Source organism: Grampus griseus (genome assembly GCF_964374135.1).
Source record: "Grampus griseus genome assembly, chromosome: 5".
NCBI lineage: Eukaryota > Metazoa > Chordata > Mammalia > Artiodactyla > Delphinidae > Grampus > Grampus griseus.
In genome coordinates this window covers 52,855,544-52,882,347 of record NC_138998.1, presented here as the reverse complement: position 1 = coordinate 52,882,347, position 26,804 = coordinate 52,855,544, and the positions used below count along the sequence as shown (strand labels likewise).

Below are 26,804 nucleotides of genomic sequence, written 5' to 3'. Positions count from 1 at the left end.
TGTATAAGGGCAAATGTGAGAGAACAAAGTTCTCTACGCTAGCTCTTTTAAAAAAATGTTACTACATCCTATAAAGTAGTAGTCTCCAAAGGCAAATGCAATTCAGTGGCTGTACAAGATAATCCACTGAGCTCTGGGTAGAAAAAAAATATATCTAGGTAGGTAGGTAGGTAGATAGATAGACAGACTTTGTTTTTACATAATATGTTAATATAGTAGTACTGGCATATTATTAATGTAATAGTATGTACTATTTTATTTATTTACATAAATAAATATACATATGTTGAGGATACTTGGTCAAATCTTTTTAAACAAATGGTGTGTTCATAAAAGTAGTTTGGAGACCACAACTTTAGTATTCCTAAATAGTATTGGCTATCAAGGGGAAATAAAGAACACTGAACTTTAACATTATATATGTAAGTCTAAGTGTTATACATATAAAAAATTATTACACGGAAACTTCAATTAACTAGATTCAGGAGACCAGAAAGAGAAGTTTTCATGCCTGGCAACAGTAGCAGTGCCCAACAGGAAGAAGAAAGAACTTTCTTCATTCCTGGCAAGGACTCAGTCAATGAAAAGCCCTGGACTCTTTGTTTACTACAGCCATGCCAACTTCCTTTTCATCTCTATAAGACTTCTTCCCTTGCCGTGGGGGGATTTTCATGTGGCTCACCATGGTTGCAGACCCCGAACTACAATTCTCTGTTGATTCCAGATTAAAGCCACCTTTGCTGGAGAAATATCTAGCAGTCTATTTATTCCAGTTCAACATTGTGGTGGCAGATACAGGGGCCAGAAGGGACTCCCAAAGGCTCCAGCATTGGTGAGTAAACAGCCACAGTTGAGCCCACTGTCCTTGCTGCTTTTCTTGCTGATCCTAGAGTTTGAAGGTATGTCTTTTTCCTGGATCCAAGCTCCTGCCCTCTTTGCAGGTGAAGCTGTCCAGGTTTTACCTGGGGTCTATTTTAAGTTTCTGTATTTCTGGTTAAGTCCTTGTTCTCTATGCAAGTACTAATCTGGCACTTCGATCTGATTTTGAGACAAGACTGATTCAGTGAAAGCTGGCTGAAAACACATCCAGCCCATTTCTTCAGAAACAGGGGCTGCTTCACTGAAACTGTGCTCGTTTTCCAGCCTTCCGTGTATTCCTCTGGAATAGGGTATTCCCTGGAAACTCCCTGAAAAGCCATCAGCCTGGATCCTCCAAGACAAAGCTGTTTCCTTAGAATTGGCTGGTAAGCTTACAAGCTGTTTGAACTGAGTTGTTTGAGCTGTCAGCTGTTTGAAAATTGTTCTTTTACTCTAGAGAAAAAATTCCAGGAAGTGAGATCCCAGTTATTTAAATACTTTGAGGGAGCTCCCGTTACAGGGACCCTGGCCGATTTTATGTTTAAAGACTATGATCCTTTCTCATGTGCATTTCCAGTTAAATGGGCCAACCTGACCAAAGGCAATTTAGAATACCAATGACCATCATGAGGAAATTTTGAAATCCCCAAATTAAGTTTTCTTAGAATCAAACTGGACAATAACAGCTCAAAGGTTTCCCGAATTATGCGGAATACTTATTTCAATTTGTATTGGGTTGGCCAAAATGTTCGTTCGGTTAATGAATACATTGTTCAATAAAGTTGTTGGTGAAAATGAAAAATGTCTTTTATTTTTACTTAAAACTGAATGAACTTTTTGGCCACCCCAATATTTTGAGGATCTCCAACATTATCAGGAATCTAAAATGACCTCTCATCCAAAAAACATTTTAAGATTAACTGAGTCAAAGCAAGATAAAATGGCTCCCAAAGCCTCAGGATCCCCTTCCTTAGCTTCTTTGTCTCAGGCTCCTCCTTTGGCACCATCCTCTCTCTCTCCCTTGGCTCCTCATGGCCAGACTCTACCTCTGGTTCCACCTTCCTCCTTCCCTTCTACACCTCCTCTATATCCTCAATTCCCCAATACAAATTCTGTCACCAAACCTCCGCTGTTCTCTACCCACTCCCTTTTCCTTTGAAACTGCCAGAACCTGTCTCTTTAAAATTAAGCCTTCTGAGGATCCAGAGGCTAAAACCCTAATTTCTTATTTTCCCTGGACTAAATCTGAACTGCCAGCCATTGTCAAAGATTTTCCTAAAGTAACTGAAGATCCTCATAAATTTGCTGAGGAATTTAATATATTCATTCAAACTTATCAAACTTGTTTCTCTGACTTATATCAGCTAGTTTATATGCCTGTTGGTAAAGGCCAGGCCTAGCATTGAATGAATATGACTAATTGGGAAAATCCTGAAAGGTCTCTAGGATTACAACTGTTGGGATGAACTGCTAACTCTTGTATAAGCAGACTCAAGTAAGCACCAGGTGACTTCATTGAGCAAGTCCTAGGGCTTTTCCAAAGCCTGTTGACTGGAATAAAATGCAGGCTGGCACACCAAAATCTTATCAATCTGTTCATAACTATTACAATCAATTTAAGATTTTAAAATAAAATTCTGGAAGACAGTAGGAGTGGGTAGTGCAGCACCTGGGGCCTGGCAACAGAGGGGAGCCGTGACCACCCCCAGACCAGAAGGGGCAGGGGAGGGAAGTTCCTGAATGCGGAGGACCCCAACAGGGGCTGTCAGAAGACACCACCGCCATCACTTGTTGTGTTTTCCTCACTGCACTTATCACTATTTAAATTGAAACTGTTCAGTTATTTACTTATGCGTTTTTATTCTAACTCCCATTCCTGGAATCACCCCCAGGACAGCAGGGCCTCTGTCTGTTTGCTCAACACTTCATCTCCAGGGCCTAGACAGACCTTGGTACATGGTAGGTGCCCAGTAAATATTCATGCCTGGTGCATTTAAGCACTCAATAAATATGTGTTGAATCAAAATATAAATAAATAAATAAAATAAAATTCTGATCCTCCTTCAGGTGTAGATCACAGCAGTGTAGCTTTTAACTCTATGCTTATTAATAGGCTGAATTGAGTCTTTCCCTTCAAGTAAAAAGGGCCAGAATGGAATGGGAAACTATGTCCACTCTAGATTTAGTTAATCTGGCAAACCAGCTTTCTTATACTCTAGACAAGTCACCCTCAAGGAAGACCACCAAAATTCTTAAACGTCAACTGTAACAAACAAAGGCACCTAAACAAAACCAAAATCCTCCTAGTTTCTGTTATAATTACAAATAAACAGGACTTTGGAGATATGATTATTACAAATTCAAGCACTACGTGCCTTCGGCCTTCTAACGAGCCTTTCCAATGTTTTCCCAATTCTGTTTTTTTTTGTTTTGTTTTTTTTTTTGGCGGCCTCTCCCGTTGCGGAGCACAGGATCCGGACGCACAGGCTCAGCGGCCTTGGCTCACCGGCCCAGCTGCTCCACAGCATGTGGGATCTTCCTGGACCGGGGCACGAACCCGTGTCCCTTGCATCGGCAGGCGGACTCTCAACCACTGCGCCACCAGGGAAGGCCCCCAATTCTTAATGACAGAGCTCCGAAGAACTACAGGGACTCTTCCTAATCCTTCCTCTTAATCAGTTTAGAGAAACATTTCTCCAAATGGGGGATGAATCTCTGCCAGTCCTAATTGACAATGGAGCCATACTCTCAACACTCAACTCCACTACTATAAAGCAGCCCCTGCCTCAGAGTACTACAGCAGGTCAAATAGTGGGGATCTCTAATGAACCTCAAGAGGTGTCTGTCTCGGAACCTATTGCATTTTGTTTAGGACCTTTGAGAGATAAACACCCATTTCTCCTTTATTCCTCTGTCCCATACATGTATTAGGCCAGACTTCTTAGAAAAGTATCATGCCAGAATTTCTTTCTCCCAACAGGGGGAAATAATTCTAGAATTTGACAGTAGTCATCAATGTAACCAAGCAGATGAATTAAATAATCCTCTGACAACTTTTATCTGTTCCATGTCTCACAGTACTAGAAATGATTCTCAAAACACTGATTATTTGTCCCTGTTGAATCAGTTACCACCTTCCTTATGGGTAAAATCTCCAAATGATGTTGGCAAAATTCACAGTGTACCTCCCATCAAGATTCATATAGACCCCTTAAAATCTCTTCTGATAATTAATTAATATTCTATAAGTAAAGAAGCCCTTCAAGGCATTAAGCCCACAGTAGAAGATTACAAGGCTTAAGGCCTCATAATTCTTTGTACTATCACCTGTAACACTCACAGTTTACCAGTGAGAAAACCTAAGGGCTGAGAGTGAAGGTTCGTCTACCACCTCTGAGCAATAAAAAACATTGTTATCCCTGACACCTGTTGTCCCTAACCCTCATTCATTACTAGTTACTAACATCTATTCCCACCAGAAGTGAATTCTTTACTGTAATTGTATTGTGCAGCACATTCTTTTGTATTCCAGTTGATGAAGGTAGCCAATACCTTTTTGCCTTCACTTGGGAAGAAAAACAATTTACCTGGACAGTAACGCTGTAGAGTTTTACTGAGAATCCTTCTAATTTCTTATAAATCCTGAAGGCTGATCTGGATGATATGACGTTCCTTAGAGGGTCTACTTTGGTGTAATATGTGGATGATTTGCTTCTTTGATCTCCTTCTCAAGCCTCCTCACAGGAAGACAGAATCCACTTGCTAAAGCTTTTAGCCTTAAAGGGACATAAGGTCCCCAAAGAAAAATTGCAGTTTTCCCAATCCCAGATTAAATATTTAGGGCACCTGATATCAAAACAAGGCTACATCTAGATCCAGATAGACTTCGTGTCCTATGTTTCCCAAAACTAAGCACCGATTGGGAGGTTTTCTCAGGTTAGTTGGTTACTGCCAAAACTGAATTCCAATTCATCTTTTATGGCCAAACCTCTGTATGTTTTACTAAATAACAAACAACCAACCCAATTCAATGGAAAGTACCAAATGACATAGCCAAGGAGGTATTAAAGGAAAGTGTGAAGAACCCACCTGCCCCTGGGCATCCTAATTCTTAGATTCACTTTTTTCTTGTTTGTATATGAAAAGCAAGGGAATGCCCTTGGGCTGCTACCCAAAAACATGGGGACCAACATCAACCCATAGGGTATTATAGCCAACAAATGGACTCTGTGGAATGAAGATACCCTCCTTGCCTTAAAGCCATTACAGCCACTGTTTTTATTTGGTTAAGGCCACTGACAAAATCATTGTGTGATCCCCTTCAATCATTTTTATACCTCACACGGTAGAAGCCCTCCTGAATTCTCGTCACATTCAATATTTATCAGCCAGCCGTGTCACCTCCCAGTAAGTCCTTCTGTTAACTGCTCCTCATATAACTCTTTTACATGGTAGTAACCTTAATCCTGCTACTCTCCTCCACTGCATTATCAACAAAGTCCCTCAGGACTGTTTAACACTGACAGATCACCTCCTGATTCCTCATGATGATCTGCAGGAAATTTCTTTGGGTAATGCTGACTTCTCATGGTTCACTGGTCATTCTTATTTAAAAATTGACAGTGGCAAATATTGTGCTGGGTATACTATTACAACTCCTTTTTATGTTATTGAGGCAGCACCTTTACCTAAGGCTACTGCAGCCCAACAGGCTGAGTTATATGCTCTTACATGGCCTTGTACTTTAGCCACGGGCAAAACTGCTAATATTTATATGGATAGTAGGTATGCTTTTGAAGTAGTTCATGATTTGTGGATGTCATGGAAGCAATGTGGCTGCCTTATTTCCAGTAGAAATAACATTTAAAATGGCTTCTATGTTCAGGAATTATTGGATGCAATACTCTACCTGCTGCTTTAGCTATTATTAAGATTCCCAGGCATTATAAACTTGACTCACCAGAAGCTAAGGGAAATCACCTTGCTGACATTTCCACAAGGAATGCTGTTGTTAAAGGGACCAACAGCAGCCAAACCTCTGTCATGGTCCAAAGGGATATTTCCCCAAATGATAACTTAGAAAAATTGGCTAGAGAAAACTCAGAATTGGACTTAGGAAAGGAAAAATCAAGATTGGAAATTTGACAGTTGTTGGTTTGATAAAAAGAGAAAGCTCTGGGGCTTCCCTGGTGGCGCAGTGGTTGAGAGTCTGCCTGCCGATGCAGGGGACATGGGTTTGTGCCCCGGTCTGGGAAGATCCCACATGCTGCAGAGCAGCTGTGCCTGTGAGCCATGGCCGCTGAGCCTGCGCGTCCGGAGCCTGTGCTCCGCAACGGGAGAGGCCACAACAGCGAGAGGTCCGCGTACCCAAAAAAAAAAAAAAAAAGAGAGAAAGCTCTGGTTTGAACCAAATAATAACCTAGTCCTACCGGAGACTATAAATTTCTCACTCCTCAACACTCTACATTCATTAAACCATTGTTCTCCTGACAAGACAACAAAATTCATGAATCAATATTAGTAGGAAAACATTAGCAAGGCCACAAAAAATGCCTACTTCATTTGTCCCACTTGTCTGAAGTACAACCTCAGGAAGCCTGTTGATACTGCTATCAAATATTTTAAACTGCCTAATGGACCATTAGAGACCTGGGAAATGAATTTCACAGAACTTCCTCTGTCTTATGAATATAAATGTTTTAGCAATGGTCTGGTATGTTTTCACACTAGAATGAAATAGTCTACTGCCCCTTCTTTGGCAAAAATCTTTTTGGAAAGACCTCCTCTCAAACTTCATAGTGATTAAGGAACCCATTTTACTGACCAGGTGTTTTGACAAGTCTGTGCTGTTTGGTCAGTTTACAACACTTTTACTGATTTAGAAGAATGTACTAACAGCATTAGTAAGACTCAGCTCAATCTGTAGAAACCCTCGAAATACCTTGGGCAAAAGCACTGCCATTGGCCTTCCTAAATCTAAGATTCACCCCTTCTGGAACTCGTAAACTCTCACCCTTTGAGACAGTCACAGGATGCCCAATGCATTTGGATTTTGCTTCTTTTGGCCCACAACTGATAAAAGGAAATATACTCCAATACTGCAAAGGCCTAATTGCTCTATTAAAAATAACTATGTTTTGGTAAAGCGATCTTTTCAGCTCTTGGGAGATGAAAACTTTAAGCATCACACCTTGCAACCTGAAAATTTCATCTACTGGAAAAGCTATCTCCAGAAGAACCCTCAACAACCTTGCTGAACAGTCCCATATTGGGTACTGCTAACCAACCCTTGTACTGCCAAACTCCAAAGAAGAGACCGTTGGATTCACATGATAAACCTAAAGAAACACCAAATCCTGACTGGAACTTCACTTCATCTGGTGACCTGAAAATAAAGATTTCCTGCGATTGAAGCAGATGACATCTGATAAGACAGCTTTCGTAAGATATTGAGATGAGGCCTGTTAGAAGTTTGTCACCAAAACTTTGATAATGATATAATGCTTCAGATGAACTCCAATGTCTATGATGCTGATAACATATAGGACTTTAGATAAAAAGTACCTAAAAGTTCTCCCTCCTACCCCTCCTCATTACTTGAATGTCATCTTAGTAGGTTTCTAATCTGTTTACTCTCCCTCCAACATGAGACACTACACCCAGGATAGGTCCTTCCCTGACATCAAGGGACAAAAAGCCACTGAAACCAAAAAACCTGACTTTTGATGAGTGATGCTATCAGAGAAAGTTCTCAATCAAAAGGGGAAAATGTAAAAAAATCATCATCAGCAGCAGCAGCAACCTCAATTAAAGAGAGTCAGGAAAAGGGGAGCTCTCATGCCATATGATGACAGCAGAGCCCAACAGGAAGAAGAAAGACTCCTCTTCTTTCCTGGCAAGGACTCAGTCAATGGAAAGCCAGGACTCTTTTTTTTTTTTTTTTTTAACTATACCTCCCAACTTCATTTTCCTCCCCATAAAAGTGTTCTCCTTCCCTTGCCATGAAGGGACTTGCACGTGGCTCACCATGGTTGCAGACTCTGAAGTACAATTCTCTGTTGATCTTGAACAAACCCATTTTTTCTGGAGAAATATCTGGCAGTCAATTTATTTCAGGTCAATATATATGATCAGGTGATGCATTCTTTCACTGAGCAAATATTCGTTGATTCATTAGAAGCAGCAACATGTAGTAGCCAAAAGCAGTGTATTCTGGAGTCAGACTACCTGGGTTCAATTACAGACTCTACCACTTAGAAGCCATGCCATTTTGGGCAAGTTTCTTAACCTCTCTAGACCACAATTTCCTCATTTATAAAATGAGGTTGATGACTGAACTTACCTCACAGGGCTGTTGTGATGATTAAAAGGGTAAATATATGTGAAACATTTAAAGATGCTTGGTACATTGTTAGCATTCAGTAGATTTTTTATTGCTATTATCCATGCAATTAATTTGACAAATATTTATTGAGTATGTAGTATGATCCAGGTACTGTGGTAAGCATGGGATTACGTGGTTGCCACATACAAGGCCCTGTATTAAGCTCTATGAGGAATAAACAGACAGTTCAGAAAATGACTCTGCCTTAGTATGTATATTAGTTATCTATTGCTGTATAGCTTAAACAGCAAATCTCTCATTTCTGCTTATTTACATGTATGAACTATAAAAGCAGTGAATTCTACTAATTAATACTCTCCAGTTCTTTCTCAATAATCAACTGGCAATAATTTTTACCACTATGACTATGGTAGTAATTCTGGTTCTGTCAGAATTATACTGTGTGGTTCATATTGTCTTGGCTGCTTCTTGCCTCAAGGCTCTTTTAATTAATCAGATATTCTTTTTTTTTTTTTTTTTTGTGGTACGCAGGCCTCTCACTGTTGTGGCCTCTCCCGTTGCGGAGCACAAGCTCCGGACGCGCAGGCTCAGTGGCCATGGCTCACGGGCCCAGCCGCTCCGCGACATGTGGGATCTTCCCGGACCGGGGCACGAACCCGTGGTCCCCTGCATCGGCAGGCGGACTCTCAACCACTACGCCACCAGGGAAGCCCTAATCAGATATTCTTACTCTTTGCTTATGTAGGCAAGCAAAATTTGCCACCCCAAAATATACCTCTTTGGCATAAGGATTAATTTAGGGTGATTATTCTTAAGAAACAGAAGGCTCGGGAAGTTTGTCTTATTACCCCCTTAATTGCCTGAGAAAATTTAGATAAATGGTTTGTTCCTGGAATAGAGCTCTCACCAGAGGTATCTGCAAATCATCAGGGCTAGGAGTGGTAGGGGAAACTTGGCAGGGCCTACAGATCAGGGTCCACTCTGTGTCCCAGTGTCTACGCAGGGTCCAGCGAACATTTGTTTACCAAATATTTGTGTTTCTGTCTCAATGTGAATTGCCTTCCTCCCCTCTCTGAAGTTCCAAACCACTACCCCCAGCATCTTCTTTTGTCTTTAGCTGAAAATGGTATTTAAGGTGAGGATTTTGGCCATTTTATCGATTTACTCAGTTTTCCTGGGTTTCCCATGTATATATGCTATTATCAACTGTTTGATTTTCTCCTGTTAATCTGTCTCATATCAATTTAATTCTTAGACAAGCTAGAAAGGCTTATAAAAGAAGAGAAAAAAATTCTTCCTCCTCAGCACCTATGTATTTTGGTAGTAGCTGAGCAATGCAGTCACTTTTTCCTCTCCTGCCTGAGTGCACTGTGGCTGTATTTATGCTCTCTGAGAGCTTGTCTCTGACTAAGGAATTCTCTCCATGATATCACCAACTGCATTCTTCTTTTTACTATAAATGGCAAATAGTCCTATTCTTTGTATTCTCTTAGTTACTATAATGATAATTTTATGTTTTGAATGTGAGTTGGTAAAAGGCCTTTGTTGGTGTCCTCAACTCTCCTAATTTTACTGAAGACGTTGATTTTGTATTCATTTGAGCAGTTGTCCTGGAATTTTATATTAGAAAATTTGAAGAGTACCCTCAATCTGGGAAGATGCTTTGTTTCCTTGATTAATTTAACTGCATCATTATAAGTTAGGTTTTGTTTCTTTGGTTCTTCCATTAACAAAAGTGTGAGTGGAGATGTATCCTTCAGCCTTACACTTTGTACAAAAATAAAGTTTTAAATCATGCATTGCCGATTAATAGGAATTATTCATACTCCCACTGCTAAATTATAGTCCCTACCAATTTGTTTGTACAACGAAACATCATTGTTATCATCAGGTTTATTTTCCATAGGAAATTAAACATAAGCAGGAAATGCAGTGTTCCTTTTTCTCATTATGTAAAAGGAAAAAACAAATGAGCCTCTCAGGCTTCATCTGGGTCATTGTTGAACAAACCATGGCCAAGAACAGAATCTAGTGTCACACCAAGTCACATATCTTCATAACCAGGAGGACATTTTGACTGTGGTCACTGAATGACCATTCACTAATCTGATTAATCTGTCAAGCTCTAAGCTCCTATTTCATAATCTTACTTTTGAGTCTATTAAGAGAAAACATTGATGTGTACAAATAGATCACATTAGTATAAATGAAGGCCCCCCAAATCAACTTTTATTCAAAAGCATAAGAAAAAGAAAACAAAAAAGGAAAAAAAATGTTACTGATGTCACTCAAATTACCTCAATTTGCTAGTAAATTTGATTCTTGCTTTATCTACCTTAAAATGTAAATAAATCCTCAATACTAGATTCCTTTTTGAAATCATACACATATTTATATTCTGTATTCATTTCTGACTTCAGCCATAAAAGACATGAGATAGTTTATATCTATAATGCAAATATATGTTATTATCTATTATGTAGAATTTATTTACTATAATTTCTTTAAATAGAGAGTTCCTTATGATTATTTATATAATATTAAATGGCATAAAAGATACATAAACAACTCCTCCATAAAACAGGTTAACATAATCTTCTGAATTAAAAAAAACAGTCACTAAACCAGCTTTGGTAGTCATTCGCAAAGTAATACAATTCCATATCTATATCATACCTTGTAAACGGATCTTAATAGATATGAACATGCAGCTTCAATATGCCATAGAAAACTTTACTGACCCTATGACAGGTGTGAAACTTTGTGATATTTCATTCTTATAAAAATTTTACTGTGGAAAATGTCAATGTATAAACAGGTAAAAAGAACAGGACAATAAAACTCCAGGCAGCCATCGCCCAGCTTTAAAAACTCACCAGTTTGGGGGCGTTCTCTTTTTCATCTACACCCCACCTAACAGGATTATTTTGAAGTAAATCCCACATATTCTTTTACTTCAGTTTAAATATTCCATGGTATGTATCATTAAATAGAAAGACTTTTTCTATATTATATCTGTAATACTATTATGCCACTATGAAAAATTTAAGATTATCCCTAATATCAATTTGTTTTTTTCTTAACTGTTATTTTGATTCAGTCAGAATCATGGAGTCCAGTTAGGCCCACACATTGCATTGGGCTGATAGATCATTTGTCTCTTTCATCTTATAGGTAGCCCTCCCTCTCTTAATTCCCTATGATTTATTTTTGAAGAATCTGGTCATTTGTTTTGTAGAGCTTTTCACAGTATGGATCTTGCTGCTTCCATCCTCATGGTATCATTTAAAATACTTGCTTCTGTAACCTGATAGTTAAATCCAGAGTCCTGATCGGGTTAGATTCAGAGTTTTTACAAGTACACTTCACAGATGTAGAATTCCATCATGAGGCACATAACGTCTGTTTCTCTCTATTCCTCTTTTCCTCTCACTCTTATTAATGTCCACTGTTGCTTAGTGCCTAGATTCATTATCTCATTGGGGGATTACAAAATCGTAATATTTTAATTCTATCATTCTTTCTTCATGTATTAGCTAGAATACTTCTACAAAGAAAAAGTGTTCCTGTGGCACAATGTTTTATAGGAAAGTTAGGTTAAATGCTTAAGTATTTCTTCTATTTACCCATATTCAGACTGATGAGTTCGTTCTCTAGCAACCTCTGATGGTCCCCAACAGATTTATATTTTAGTATCACTATGCATTCAAGGATTATTTCACTTTTGAATATGTGAAACTCATTCAAATTTAGTTATCTTAGAATAAAAATAAATAAACCAAGACCATACCTTCGGTTGAAAAAGATAATAAAAGAATAAAATTAAAATTCTAGAAGATTTGACCAATACACTGAACATATAGTTTGTGTTAAAAAGCAGACATTGGGCTTCCCTGGTGGTGCAGTGGTTGGGAGTCCGCCTACCGATGCAGGGGATGCGGGTTTGTGCCCCGGTCTGGGAGGATCCCACATGCCGCGGAGCGGCTGGGCCCGTGAGCCATGGCCGCTGAGCCTGCGCCTCTGGAGCCTGTGCTCCGCAACGGGAGAGGCCACGACAGTGGGAGGTCCGCGAACCACAAAAAAAAAAAAAAAGCAGACATTCCTCAGTTTTTAGAAAGCTAATAGTACTAATAAATGGGCAATAAAGTGGAATAATATAGTCCCACTAAGTTTTATTTCCAAAGATCTACAATGTTTTGTCTTCTTACTATGTGCCAACATCTATGCCAAACCCTTTGTGTGATTTACCCTGCAGAATACTCACAACTTTATAAGGAATAGATTATTACTAACACTTACTTTTGAGAATATCTAGCCCTGTTAGAAAGGCTGAATGATGCTTAATATTATACTTATGCCCTGTTTAACCTTGGGTTCCTGAAATCCCTAGGGAATCTGTGAATGGCTCCAGGAGATCCACCATCCTTCTGAATTTATCTGTGTGCACGCACATTTTTCTAGAGGGACTCCGTATAATTTTAAGCAAATTTTGAAAGGAAACCATAATCTCCCAAAAGTCAAGAATCAGTGCAGTACCTGGGTTGATCAACAAGAGTTTGATGAAAACATTGAGAACTGAGAATCTAGTTAATTTTATTTGTGCAAACATTCCACGTATCTACCTGATATTAGAGGCAGTAGCTAGCCACCTTCCTTTGGATATATTTTCCGAATATGCATGACTTTATATCTAAAAATGTACAGAACCTCAAATGTATCTTCTACCCAAGTTGGAAGATGTTTTTCTGATGACAAATAAGACTTAGTCATAGACATTGCTAGATGTTATGTAATCTAGACTTGAAGTCCCAGTAGGTATGCATCTGTTAATGCCATGAAATACAAAAATCTGTTGCATTTAATTATAAAACAAATTCTTAAAATTGTTTCAGAAAATAGAGATCTCTAAGGAAAACATCATCGTTAAATAAAATATAAAGATGTCAAATAAACACCATTCACTTTAATATATACACTTGACAAGAATACCAGGCATAAACATAAGACTGATTTCTCCCACCATCCCTAACAATGAATTTCATGATAGACACACAAGTCTGCTGGTGATTTTCTCACATAACTTTTTTACATTATTCATATCAACTTTAGTCAGTTTCAACAATATTATTGGTACTATCTGAACTGTTTTTCAATGAATTGGCCATTTTTTAGTTTAACTCTGTGTCCTTCATCCTACACTCTACCTCTAATTGTTAGAAACAAATCACAATATCAGATATTTGCTACTGATAGAATTTCAAAGGTACACTCAATGCCAACTTATTGACAGTTTTAATACCGTATTCGAAGTACAGATCATTCTTTTACTAACACACAAACCCACAACCCTTTTTGCCCTGATGGGTATTCTATTTCATTTCTGCTTAATGGTACTTTTTATCACTCTGTTCATTACGATAATCATCCTGGAACCACTAAAATGAAACACACTAAATGAAATGCTGCGGGGGACAGATTATCAATATTTCTAATAAAAGATACTGTTGACCATAAGCTAATTAGAGTAAGCAACATTTTAGGCATGATACAGAAACTATAAAAATATAAATTACTAGGATTAAAGGTAGTGTGTTAGTAGAAACTATTAGGCTATATAAGGTATGTTTACATTGAATTAAAGATAATATTGGGCTGGATTCGTTTCACTGGAATTTTATTTTATTTTTTTAGTTATCTAATTCCTGGAAAAGACCACACTTGGCAGAGTCAATATTTAGATCCAAGAAGGAACAGACACTACATCCACAATCCTCACCCCTCTTTTTTTCCCCTTTACCTCTGTAAGTTAAATGGAGAATTGAAATATTATCTCATTGATACAAGAAACGTTTAAACCTTCACTTAAATGACTCAAGTGAAGATTTTTATTTTTTCCTGCTTGAATGAATCTATTTTGTTTTTGATGGAGATGTCATTGCTAATGTCTAGGGTGAGGGGTAATATAAGCAAATGAATGCTCACTTTTTTACATTTTTCTAGACAATAACTGAATAAATCTTTCCTATTTTAACTAAATGTAATTCTAGAATATATTAAGTCTTAGTCTGGAAACCAAAAGTTAACCCTTTGGAAAACAGAAGGATGGAAGAAGGGCAATTCTGACCATAGAGGTCAGGTCAAAGAACAGGCCTTGTTTGTCAGGGGCATACTCTGTGACATCAAACACTAGCTCCAGGGAAGAGAAAAAATTTTTCCTACAAGACACTAGGAAGAATATGTTTGTCTAAAGCTAAAATCAGAAGTCTTTAACTGAATTCTAAAGCAGAATGAAACATTTGAGATATAACAGTAAACTCAGAACTATATAGAAATATTTTCATTTTCAAAATAAGAAAACCAATAAATGCAGAAAACTTTGTTCTAATGAAACCACTATTAAGCTTCATAGAACAAAAGTATATTTAAAGTTGGTGGAATAAAGATTTTCAAAGATTACTATGAATGAAAGAATTATTGAAAGAAAGGTAATATGTTGAATTCTCGAGACAGGTAGCACAGTATTACTAAGGGCAATGTACTAAACCACATGAAACAAATAAGAAGAAATATTAGTGACTGTCTGCATTTAGGTAACCAAAAAATTAATTACCTAAGTATGGGAGAGGCGAATCAAGGTTGGACAATAGATAAGTTAAAGGGGAAAGAAGGGCGGGGCCATACCAAGAAGCCGGAAGCAGCCGCGGCCCCAGCTCAGGAGACACGGCGGGCGTTAAAGCTCTTGTGGCATTATCCTTCACTGGGGCTATTGGGCTGACTTTTCTTATGCTGGGATGTGCCTTAGAGGATTACGGTGTTTACTGACCCTTGTTTGCTCTGATATTCCACGTCATCTCTCCCATCCCCTATTTTATTGCCAAACGAGCAACATATGACGCTGCTGCAACAAGTAGTGCCTGTCGGGAACTGACTTATTTTTTCACTACCGGAAGGGTTGTTTCTGCCTTTGGATTTCCTGTTAATCTTGCTCAGGTGCCTGTGATCAAATGGGGAGCCTGTGGCCTGGTGCTGGCAGGCAATGCAGTGGTTTTCCTTACAATTCAAGGTTTTTTTCCTTATATTTGGAAGAGGAGATGATTTTAGCTGGGAGCAGTGGTAGCACGTGCTTTATTCTGAAAAAAATGCATTTAATTTCTTAGAATTCATACTGTATGTATATGTGTGCACATGTGGCCTTTTACTATGAAATTTAAAATGCTTTTTTTTTATACCTTTGTAATCATGTTCACTTTAAGGAGGACTACATGGGGAAAAGGTTAGTTTTATTCCCAGCCAGTAGATCTCTCCATTTACTCAAGTTGAATTATGTTACTTGTTTAGCTGTTCATAGAGTCCTGGTGCTCTCAGAAAATATGTTAACACAGTCTTGTAGACAGTTGCTCACTCAGTGTGCTGCATCTCCACCTTTTCCCTGGGGATGTGCTTGAGTGGGTACATAGCACTGGGGCTGTCTCAGCTCTGCCCAGGACTTCCAAGATATACCTGTGGTCCAGAGACACAGAGGCGGCTCCCTCTTTATGTTGCAGACTCTTGCTTCTCCAAGTGTGGTCCATAGACCAAGAGCATCAGCATCTTGAAGCGTGGTCCATAGGAGCTTATTACAAATGCAGAGTCTGAGGCCCCACCCTCAACCTAATACATTCTGATGAGATCCCAAGTGAATCGCATGCACGTTAAAGCCTGAGAAGTGCTGTCATGAAGGAAGAAGCATTGCCTTCCCCTTGGCTGAACCCCTTAGCCTCTCCGGGCATTAGCTGCTTGTAAAAACTGTTTCCCCTGCCCCTCATGTTGAGGCCTACTTCAGACTATCCTTGGTATTTGTGAAACGTCCAAACCTATCATTTATAGCCTGTTCCTCAAATTTGTGAATTGTTCTCAGTAGGGAACAGCTATGGCTTCACATTGTCTGAAAGGCAGTGGCTGCCTTCACAATGCTGGGGGGACGAATCCCCCACTGGGAGGCAGGGGAGGGAGGCTGGGCTGGAACTGGCCCCTGCTTTAGCAGGATGGGGAAGAATGGATAAGTAACGCTGTTTAATTTCCCTTCATAATATGACATTTCTCCCCAGCTCCTTCCCTATGCTGCTCCCTACACACCCTCACCAGCCCCTCCAGCCCCCCAAACACACACACTCCCAGCAGTTCCGATCTGCCCTAACTTCTTCATGGCTCGGCTTCTCCTTCCTATAGAGACGTGGAGCCAAGTAAGCAAACAGAGGGTGAGCTGCTTTATCTTATTTACATGCGATATACTTATTGTCTTTCAGGCCCTGTAGGACTTAAAAAAAATAATAAAATAAATATATATATATACATATATATATATATACACATATATATATACATATATACATATATATATATATGCCACTTTATGCCACTTTTAAATGAGTCATTGAGAATTCATGTCATGCTGGGTCCTGTAATCATAGGTTTTCTAGATCAACCTTTTGTCCAAGACCTATCGAGAAAGGGAAATATGGGAACTAGAACCACGTGTAGAATATAAGCAATGATTTTAAAGCATTGTTAATGTGTGATAACTGACATACATTGAAAACACTGAAACCTTGAAGTTTGTAACTCCTTCATATTCTGTAATGATGCTGGGATCAGAAGACAAGAGTAATACCTAAAAGGATAATGTGCAAAGTGATATTTTAGCCTTGTGCATGATTTTATGTTTTCAGTGTACTATGTATGTATAGAACTGTTAAAGTTGTTATTTCCAATATTTATATTAGAAAAATTATATAGACACTATAATTTTAACAAGCATTTTTAATAACACTTGCACTTACTGTATTGTAATAAATTTCACTTTTAACAGAAAAGAAAAGTTTAATTTTAAAAGTTTTTATTCTGATGTCACCTTGCTTAAAAGGTAACAAAAATATGAAAACTGCTTGGTGTTCTGAAATGTGCGGTTGTGAGCAATAATCTACCCTGCATGAGAATAATAGCAATAAGTTGTAAGATGCCATTTTGAATGTGTAGTTGGCTTGTAATAGCTTTTCTTTTCCTAAGATGGAGATAGTGTTTAATTTATACTACCTTTTGCAAAAGTGCCCTTGTTGCTTATACACATTTAAATAACCAAGGTAGCCTTAATGTGTAGCCTTAAAGCATTGCCTCTTGATTGTATTTCCAGAATGATATAATGTACTTGCATATAGAATATTTGTAGTTATTCCCTACTAATGGAATGGTTTATCAAAGTGATAGATTATTGGATTTTCTATATGTCTGAAACAGAGGCATTTATTCTAGAGCACCTAAGTATCATTAAAGTAATAAATGTCAGTAGGGAAAATAAATAAATAAAGGGGAAAGAAAATAAGCACTCTATGGACTATAGCTTCCCTCAGTGGGGAGGTGGTTAACACCAAGTGAATTATGGGAGTCTGAACAAGGGTGTTGATGGTTTCTCTTCACTCCTCCAGCTCAACTACTTTCAGGTTATTACCCTTGGTATTTTTACATTAATATAAAATAAATTTTTTAAATGATAGTAATGGATTTAGTTGAGAGGAGCTTCATGTTAAGCACTCCAGTTTATTGCAATTAATTAAAAATTAACTTGTTTGATTTTGTATTACTTATTTCAGTTGATAATCTCTTAAAGTAGCACATCTACTTATTACACATATACATTATTTTTTATGCATTACAAAAGATAACCTAGTTTTCTTTTGGCAGTGATCGCAGAGAAGTTAAAGTTTAACTCGACAAAATCATTACTGTTATAAAAAGGGAAGCATTTGGTCTAATCAGAAGATTTTACAGAAAATAAATATTTATTTCACAAATTCATCGCTTGATATATGCTGCATGGCAAAACAAAATTAAGTCAACAAACTTATAACTTCCTAGGTACAAAACACTTTGAGAGCTACATTATAGTTAAAAAGAACTATTGGAAGTCAATTCTTCATGGGTCTCACACTTCTGTATATCTTGTAAGCAGAAGCACTGACTGCCTTTGTTCTGGGCTATCATTTCAAGAATGTTTTATATAGTAAACGGACATGGAAAACAGAAACAGTATCTTTCTCTCAAGTTTAATGTTCCTCTTGGGTGACATAATGCATTGTGTGTGCTGATGTCACTTGTCCCTCTTCATGTCACCCTGAACAAACTGGAGACTGGGGAAGAGGCAAAGGAAAATGCTGATATTCTGGCTATTGCTATTGTGGTAAGTAATAGAGTTCTTTGTCTCTGACTGAGAAGGCCTGTGTCTTCTGCCAGCAACCATGAAACTGTGGCAGGCTTATTTGTTAGCTGGAAAGTAAGGTAGAATCCCAGACCCTTCACAGCTCTCAGGAACATATAAAACAGAACTGCTGCCTTTAAAAGAGGGTTAATCTACTTAGGGAGAATACTGATGGAATAAATCAGAGCATACATATAAAAAATAAAACATTTAATAGCACATAAAATTTGATCCAAAACATAGGAAATATTAATTCGAATGTGATCTTCTGAATAAATTAATGTTAAAACTTTTAATTCTAAGATGATTTACTTATAATAGTGATTCCTTAACTCAGTTATATAAATCTTTGGAGAGCTACTTATAGTGAAAGGCTACTGTCAAATGTACAGTCTTCTAATTAAAAAAAAAAAAGAAGTCCATATTTTCTGAAACCACCCCCAAGAGAAGATAATATTTACATAATTAACAATAGCTTCTTACAAATACCTCTCCCAGGGCTGCTGGTATTTAAAATTCCACAAATTGAAAGCCATTTTCCATTAAAAAATAATAACCTTAGAAGACTATAATAAGAAAGATCAATAATAACAAGTGTTGGCCTGGAGAAATTGGAATCATCGTATACTGCTGGTGGCAATGTAAAATTGCACAGCCAGTTTGGAAAACCGTTTGAATGTTCTTCAAAAAGTTCAAACATAAAATTGTTTTCATATGATCTAGCAATTCCACTCCTGGTTATATATCCAAGAGAATTCAAAGCATGTATCCACACATAAAAAGACTTGTACATAAATGTTAATATTAGTATTATTCATAATAGCCAAAAAGCAGGAAAAAAGTCTATCAATTAATGAATGGATAAACCAAATATGGGATGTCCACATAATGGGAAATTATTTGGCAATAAAAAGGAATAAAATACTGATACATGCTACCACATGTAACAATGAAGCTTGAGAATATTATACTAAATGAAAGAAACCAGTCACAAAAGACAACATATTGTATTGATATTATTCTATTTATACATGCATTATATTGTATTGCACTATTCCATTTATATGAAATGCCCAGAATAGAGAAATCCACAGAATCAGAAAGTAAATTAGTAGTTGCGAGGTAGCCTTCCCTGGCCCCTTTCCTAAAAAGTGGGTTAGTCTCTTCCTAAGTGACTCATAGCCTCTATATTTATCTCTTGTGTATTTTCTACATGGTGCTACAAATGCCTTTAAGCAATTTGAGTTCTGAGATTGTTTCATGTTATGCTGCTGAATCTTCAGTATTTAAAACCATTCATTCATTCAATACATAGTTTTGAGTAGCTACTATATGCCAAGCAATAAGGACACAGCATAAACAAATCAAGATTTCTGCTTTGTGGAATTTATATTCTAATAGGATACATAGTAAGTTCTCAACAAAGATTTGTTTAATAGAAGAATGAATGTGAAAAATATTTTTTTAAATTTTAGAATCAACTGGCAATCCATAAAAGAATGACTACATTTACAATAAAATGCTAAATGGAAGTGAATTTTGTCTTTCTGAGTTTATACTTCTCAGGGTCTAAGGGATTCAATAATAATTTTGACCAACACATGGATGTCAACCCTCTTACTAAATTTATTCCATCACACAGTATTAAAAGCATCATTCTAGATTTAATTAATCCCATTCACAAATAGTGATAAGAAGCATTCAAGCCATTAAAATGAAAGTGATAACCCAGAGGCAAAATAAAAATCTACTTGGATTATCTGCATAATTAAACTTATATTACCTCTAAAATAACAAAACATGTAGAGGGTGCATTCAGTACTTAGTTATAAAGTAATCTAGTTAGGGACTTAAAAACATCCTATTAAAATTAATTATAGCACTAACTGATTTAATGCAATATGTAAAACCACAATTGTTTCAGCACTTATGGCATAATGATGCTTTAACTACAGTGAGTGAAGCCAACATATATACACAATTCATTAAGTGCATTTTGTTAACTTGAAGGTAGTCATGATTAGCCATCTCTTATGTAGTAAAATAAGATTAGCATATTGGAATTATCAATTTTATTTTTCTGTAATCTGCTAAGATTGGGAATTCGATTAAATAAACTATACGGCTCTTTTAAATCTACAATCTATGATTCTATAAATTCAGTTGAGCTATTCTGACCTATATGTTTTCACGTTTTAGAAGTACATATTTTTTTAGGTTAGCATTTTTAGCACTTTCTTCTGCAGACCACTATTGTCCTACAAAAATATTAAAAACTGGTTTATAGTGGGGAGAAGGGGAAGTCAAAGAAATTTGGGTAATATTAGATTTAAAAAGTTAAAGTCGTTAATTTATTGAATGATTTCTCAGATCCTCATCATCTGACAGATTCTCAAGTAAGGGAAAAGAGAGTATCCCGTTCAACTATAGGATCCCTTTTGTTTTTCTTTCTTTTAAACATACCCCTAGGCTTTCCACAAAACTCACTTTGGGGGGCTTCCCTGGTGGCACAGTGGTTAAGAATCCGCCTGCCAATGCAGGGAACATGGGTTCGATCCCTGTTTCAGGAAGATCCCACATGCTGTGGAGCAACAAAGCCCATGCACCACAACTACTGAGCCTGCGCTCTACAGCTCGCAAGCACAACTACTGAGACCACATGCCACAACTACTGAAGCCCGCATGCCTAGAGCCCGTTCTCCGCAATGAGAAGCCACCGCAGTGAGAAGCCCATGCATCGCAACGAAGAATAGCCCCTGCTTGCTGCAACTAGAGAAAGCCAGCGAGCAGAAACGCGGACCCAACGCAGCCAAAAATTAATTAATTAATTTAAAAAAAAACACCTCACTTTGGTACATTACTGATTTATCTGAAAATTTTCTAAGTAGAAAATATTGAACATAAGTCTTATAATACTTATTCATTTTAGACTATAATAAATTTAAGCTTCAACAGGTGCAGTTTTATGATTTAGACAAGAGTCGCAAACCTTTCTGTAGAGGCCAGAGAGTAAGTATTTTTGTTGGACATATGGTCTCTGTTATGACTACTCAACTCATTTGTATCATGAAAGTAGCCATAGATATTAAGTAAATGAATGGGCATAGTTATGTTAGAATAAAACTTATTTTCAAAAACAAGAAGTGGGACATAGTTTGCCAATCTCTGTTTTAAACAGTGGAAATTGATTCCAAAATAAAAGTTTAAATCTGTTGTAAGAAACTACATTAAGCTACCTGTTGACAGCTAAGAATAAATTAATTATGGTTCTATTTAATTCAGATTTCTGGCCTTAAAATATCCTTTTAAATCAATCTTAATATTATGTGTTTTGCTCAAAAAGTGATACTTTCTTATAAACATAGGTCATTGTGTTGTTGGACTACTGGTCTTTTCTGAATTCAGTAAAGAACAGGAGAACAGATGGCGACGTTTTATATCAAATGTTAACATATTCCAAGTTTGATGTACACTAGGTTTAAGAGTTCCCATTATGTTCCCAAACATCATATTAAAAAAAAAAAAAAAAAGATTCCTGTCTACAAATGTTTATTTCATAAGCAAGAGGATTTTTGCCTTAGACCACCTGGCATGTGTGTACTCTTCAAACCCTTCACTTCTTAAAGATGTATGAAATAATGTCATATTGTTTCATGAGCCATTTGAAAAGATTTATTCACATTTTATTTCATTTATTTATCTATTTTTATCTAGGACTCTTTCCTTGAACCATTTTCAGCTCTTATCCAAACAGCATGCTTTTATCCTGGAAGGTGGAAAAATATAACAGTACTTCAGTTCTCTAAGGCGCTCCCCTCCTGTGGTACTGATAAGAGCTGCCACTGAAAGCATTTAAGATTCTGTATCAAAGATAGGACAAGACACAGCAGTTAGTCCAAGAGAAGGGCAAGGAGCAGTATGGTAGTAAGCGGGTTAATGGGAAAACTAGGGCACTGAGGAGGATCATCCTTCAAAATAGAGCAATCTCATCACACTGACAGGTGCCACCAAAATTCTTACAACTGGGCTGTTGCTGGCAGTACTCACTGCCATCTCACTGTCCCAACTCTGCGGTCACCTGTTGCTCCACAAATGAGATAGATGTTAAACAGAAACTTACACTCTGCTATTCTTTGAACCTTATTCACACTAAATTTTACAAATCAATTATATTCTATGACAAAAAAAGGAAGTTATTAATTTCTAACCATTTAAACCAGACCATTTATATTTTTGCAAGCTCTTATTCAAGAGAAGCAAAACACTGCATATACTACTTACAGCTCTAGAATATTACCCTTACAGATATTCAGTAAACAAATATACTGAGAAATGAAAATGTATTTTTTATTAAACAGAGTACTTAAAAAATGATTAAACTAATAGTTGACTCTGTGGTTTGTTTAAGTGCTTTATATGCTAAGAACCAATTGTCAGGAATGTTTGAGTTATATATGGTGAAATTTCAAGGTGATGGTTTCATTGCAACGAGCATTGTTTTTTGGTCAGCAAGTGTCCTGATGTAAAATAACAACTACTGATAAAAATAAATGTTCCACATACACTGCAGTTATGAAACTTGGTCCACTAGAATTATTCTCCCTTCACCAGGCTGTGGATGTGATGTGACTGATTTGGCAGGATGCCATTCTATTTTTTAAAATAAACTTCTTGATATCAAGTTAAAAAAATTATTATTAAAAATTGATGTATTTGTTTTAGAAGAAGATTGCTATGAATCAACTCTAATAAATATAGTCTTTTTGAAATTTAAAGATTCACATACTTGAGAAATTATTAAATTAAAAAATATTTTTAGAAAAATTGTTAAAATGCTAAATCTATTTGTTACTAAACTTATGTATATGGAAGAAATATATCTTCCACTTGTCTGCTGTTTCCTCTCCAACTAAAATTTGAATTGTCAAATAAAACTAAAATAATTGTACTGCATAAAAAACAACTATAAACATATTAATGTTTTAAATCACTACCTGGGAAAAGAACTTCATCAACAAAATTACTTTAAGAATGCATAAGAAAAAATTTATTCCACCCTATAATTATGGGAAGCTACCTGCTACTATTGGAGGGTCTCCTGCAGAGGCAGGGGGTCACTCTGTCTCATGGTGAGGACAAGGAAACTGGCAGCAGAAGTGCTGGGAAGTACTCCTTGGCGTGACCCCTCCCAGAGTCCCCATTAGCCCCAACAAACAGCCCGGGTAGGCTCCAGTGTTGGGTGCCTAAGGCCAAAAATCCAACAGAGAGGGGACCCAGCCCCACCCATTAGCAGACAAGCGGATTAAAGTTTTACTGAGCTCTGCCCACCAGAGCAACAGCCAGCTCTACCCACCAACAGTCCCTCCCATCAGGAAACTTCCACAAATCTCTTAGATAGCCTCATCCACCAGAGCGCAGACAGCAGAAGCAAGAGGAACTATAATTCTGCAGCCTGTGGAACAAAAACCACATTCACAGAAAGACAGACAAAATGAAAAGTCACAGGACTATGTACCAGATGAAGGAATAAGATGAAACCCCAGAAAAACAACTAAATGAAGTGGAGAAAGGCAACCTTCCAGAAAAAGAATTCAGAATAATGATAGTGAAGATGATCCAGGACCTCGGAAAAAGAATGGAGGCAAAGATCTAGAAGATACAAGAAATGTTTAACAAAAATCTAGAAGAATTAAAGAACAAACAGAGAGAGATGAACAATACAATGACTGAAATGAAAAATACACTAGAAGGAATCAATAGTAGAATAACTGAGGCAGAAGAACGGATAAGTGACCTAGAAGACAGAATGGTAGAATGCACTGCCATGGAACAGAATAAAGAAAAAAGAATGAAAAGAAATTAAGACAGGCTCTGGGGCAACATTAAATACAACAACATTCTCATTACAGGGGTCCCAGAAGGAGAAGAGAGACAGAAAGGACTTGAGAAAATATTTGAAGAGATCATAGTTGAAAACTTCCCTAACATGTGAAAGGAAATACCCACCCAAGTCCACAAAGCAGAGAAAGTCCAGATAGGATAAACCAAAGGAGAAACACGCCAAGACACATAGTAATCAAACTGGCAAAAATTAAAGACAAAGAAAAATTATTGAAAGAAAAAAGGGAAAAATGACAAATAACATACAAGGTAACTCCCATAAGGTTAACTGCTGATTTCTCAGTAGAAACTCTACAAGCCAGAAGGGAGTGGCATGATATACTTAAAGTGATGAAAGGGAAGAAACTACAACCAAGATTACTCTACCCAGCAAGGATCTCATTCAGATTCAATGGAGAAATCAAAATCTGTACAGACAAAAAGAAGCTAAGAGATTCAGCACCACCAAACCAGCCCTACAACAAATGCTAAAGGAACTTCTCTAAGTGAGAACCACAAGAGAAGAAAAGGGCCTACAAAAAAAACACCAAAAACAATTAAGAAAAGGGTAACAGGAACATACATATGGATAATTACCTTAAACGTGACTGGATTAAATGCTCCCACCAGAAGACAGAGGCTTGCTGAATGGATACAAAAACAAGCCCCATATATATGCTGTCTACAAGAGACTGACTTCAGACCTAGGGACACATACACACTGAAAGTGAGGGATGGAAAAAGATACTCCATGAAAACGGAAATCAAATGGAAGCTAGAGTACCAATACTCATGTCAGGGCAGAAATTGAGAGACAGATGTACAGAACAAACGTATGGACACCAAGCGGGGGAAGCAGCTGGGGGTGGGGGTGGGGGTGTGATGAATTGGGAGATTGGGATTGACATGTATACACTGATGTGTATAAAATGTATGACTAATAAGAAAATGCTGTATAAAAAAATAAGTAAAATTAAATTTAAAAATTCGAAAAAAATAACAACAAAAAACCAAACAAACTGATTCAACATTAACAAAAGAGTTGAACAGATATTTGTCCAAAGAAGAGATACAAATGGCCAATAATCACATGAAAAAATGCTCAACTTCACCAATCATTAGGGAAATGCAAATCACAACTGCAACGAGATACCACCTTACACCCATTAGGATGGCTACCATCAAAAAAATAGAATATGAGTGTTTGCAAGGACATGGAGAAATTGGGACCCTGGCGTACTACTGGTGGAAACTGGTACAGTCAGTTTGGAAAACAGTATGGTGTTTCCTCAAGTAATTAAAGATAGAATTACTATATGATCCAGCAATTCCGCTTCTGCGGATATACCCCAAAGAAGTGAAAGTAGGATCTCAAAGAGATATTTGTACACCCATGTTCATAGCAGCACTATTCGTAATAACTAAACCATGGAAGCAACTCAAGTGTCCATCAGTGGATGAATGGATAAGCAAAATGTGGATATACATGCAATGGAATATTGTTCAGTCTTAAAAAGGAAGGAGATTCTGCAGTATGTTTATAACATGGATGAACCTTGGGGACATTATGCTAAATGAAATTAACCAGTCAGAAAAAGATACATACTGTATGATCCCACTTATATGAGGTACTTAGAATAGTCAAAATCATAAAGACAGAAAGTAGACTGGTGGTTACCAGGGGCTGGGGGCAAGGAATAACGGGGAGTTATTGTTTAATGGGTATAGAGCTTCAGTTTCACAAGATGAAAACAGTTATGGGGATGGACAGAGGTGATTTTTGCACAACGATGTGAATGTATTTGATACCGCTGAACTGAACACTTAAAAAATGGTTAAGATGGAAAAAAAATTGTTTATCATGAAATATATCAAATACAAAGTATAAATAAAATATATATGTATAAAAAAACTACAATGAGTACACAAATATTAGAATTTTAAAATAAAGACTGAAGATAGAAATGTTTCAATGATGTGGGGCAAGGAGACTACCAAACATTACTGGTGGGAGTGTAATATGGTTTAACCACTGTGAAAATCAGATTGGCATTATCTCATAAAGTTAAACATACACTTACTATAGGACCCAGCAATTCTACTCCTAAGTGTTTGCTAAGGAGAAAGAAAACCTGTGTTTACGAAAAGACTTGTATATGAACATTCACCTCAGGTTGATTCAAAATAGCCCCAAAGTGGAAAAAATCAAAATGCCGATCAGTTGGAGGATAGATAAGCAAACAATGGTTTGCGTGCATAATGGAATATATTGAGCAATAATCAGAAATGAATTAATGATACACACATCAACGCAAATAAATTTTAAAACCAAGCTGTGCGAAAGATGCCAGACATGAAAAAAAATATATGATCCTGTTTTTATGAGGTTTCTAGAGTAGACAAAATAAATTTATAATAACGGAAATTTGACCAGTAGTTTCCTGGGACAGGTGGTGATGGGACTGACAGGAAAAGGGCATGAGAGAACTT

At 37.1% G+C, this 26,804-nt stretch overlaps 1 protein-coding gene and 1 pseudogene across 2 annotated transcripts in view; one reads left to right on the top strand and one right to left on the bottom strand.

Moving 5' to 3' along the window:
* NAALADL2 (N-acetylated alpha-linked acidic dipeptidase like 2) overlaps positions 1–26,804 on the bottom strand; it is a gene marked incomplete at its 3' end in the record, with an annotated part of 1,060,707 nt that overhangs the window by 471,358 nt on the left and 562,545 nt on the right. The window lies entirely within an intron of this gene.
* LOC309822651 (leptin receptor gene-related protein-like) lies at positions 684–15,320 on the top strand (annotated as a pseudogene). Its single transcript has 2 exons — positions 684–832; positions 14,872–15,320. The product of its transcript is annotated as a leptin receptor gene-related protein-like (transcript).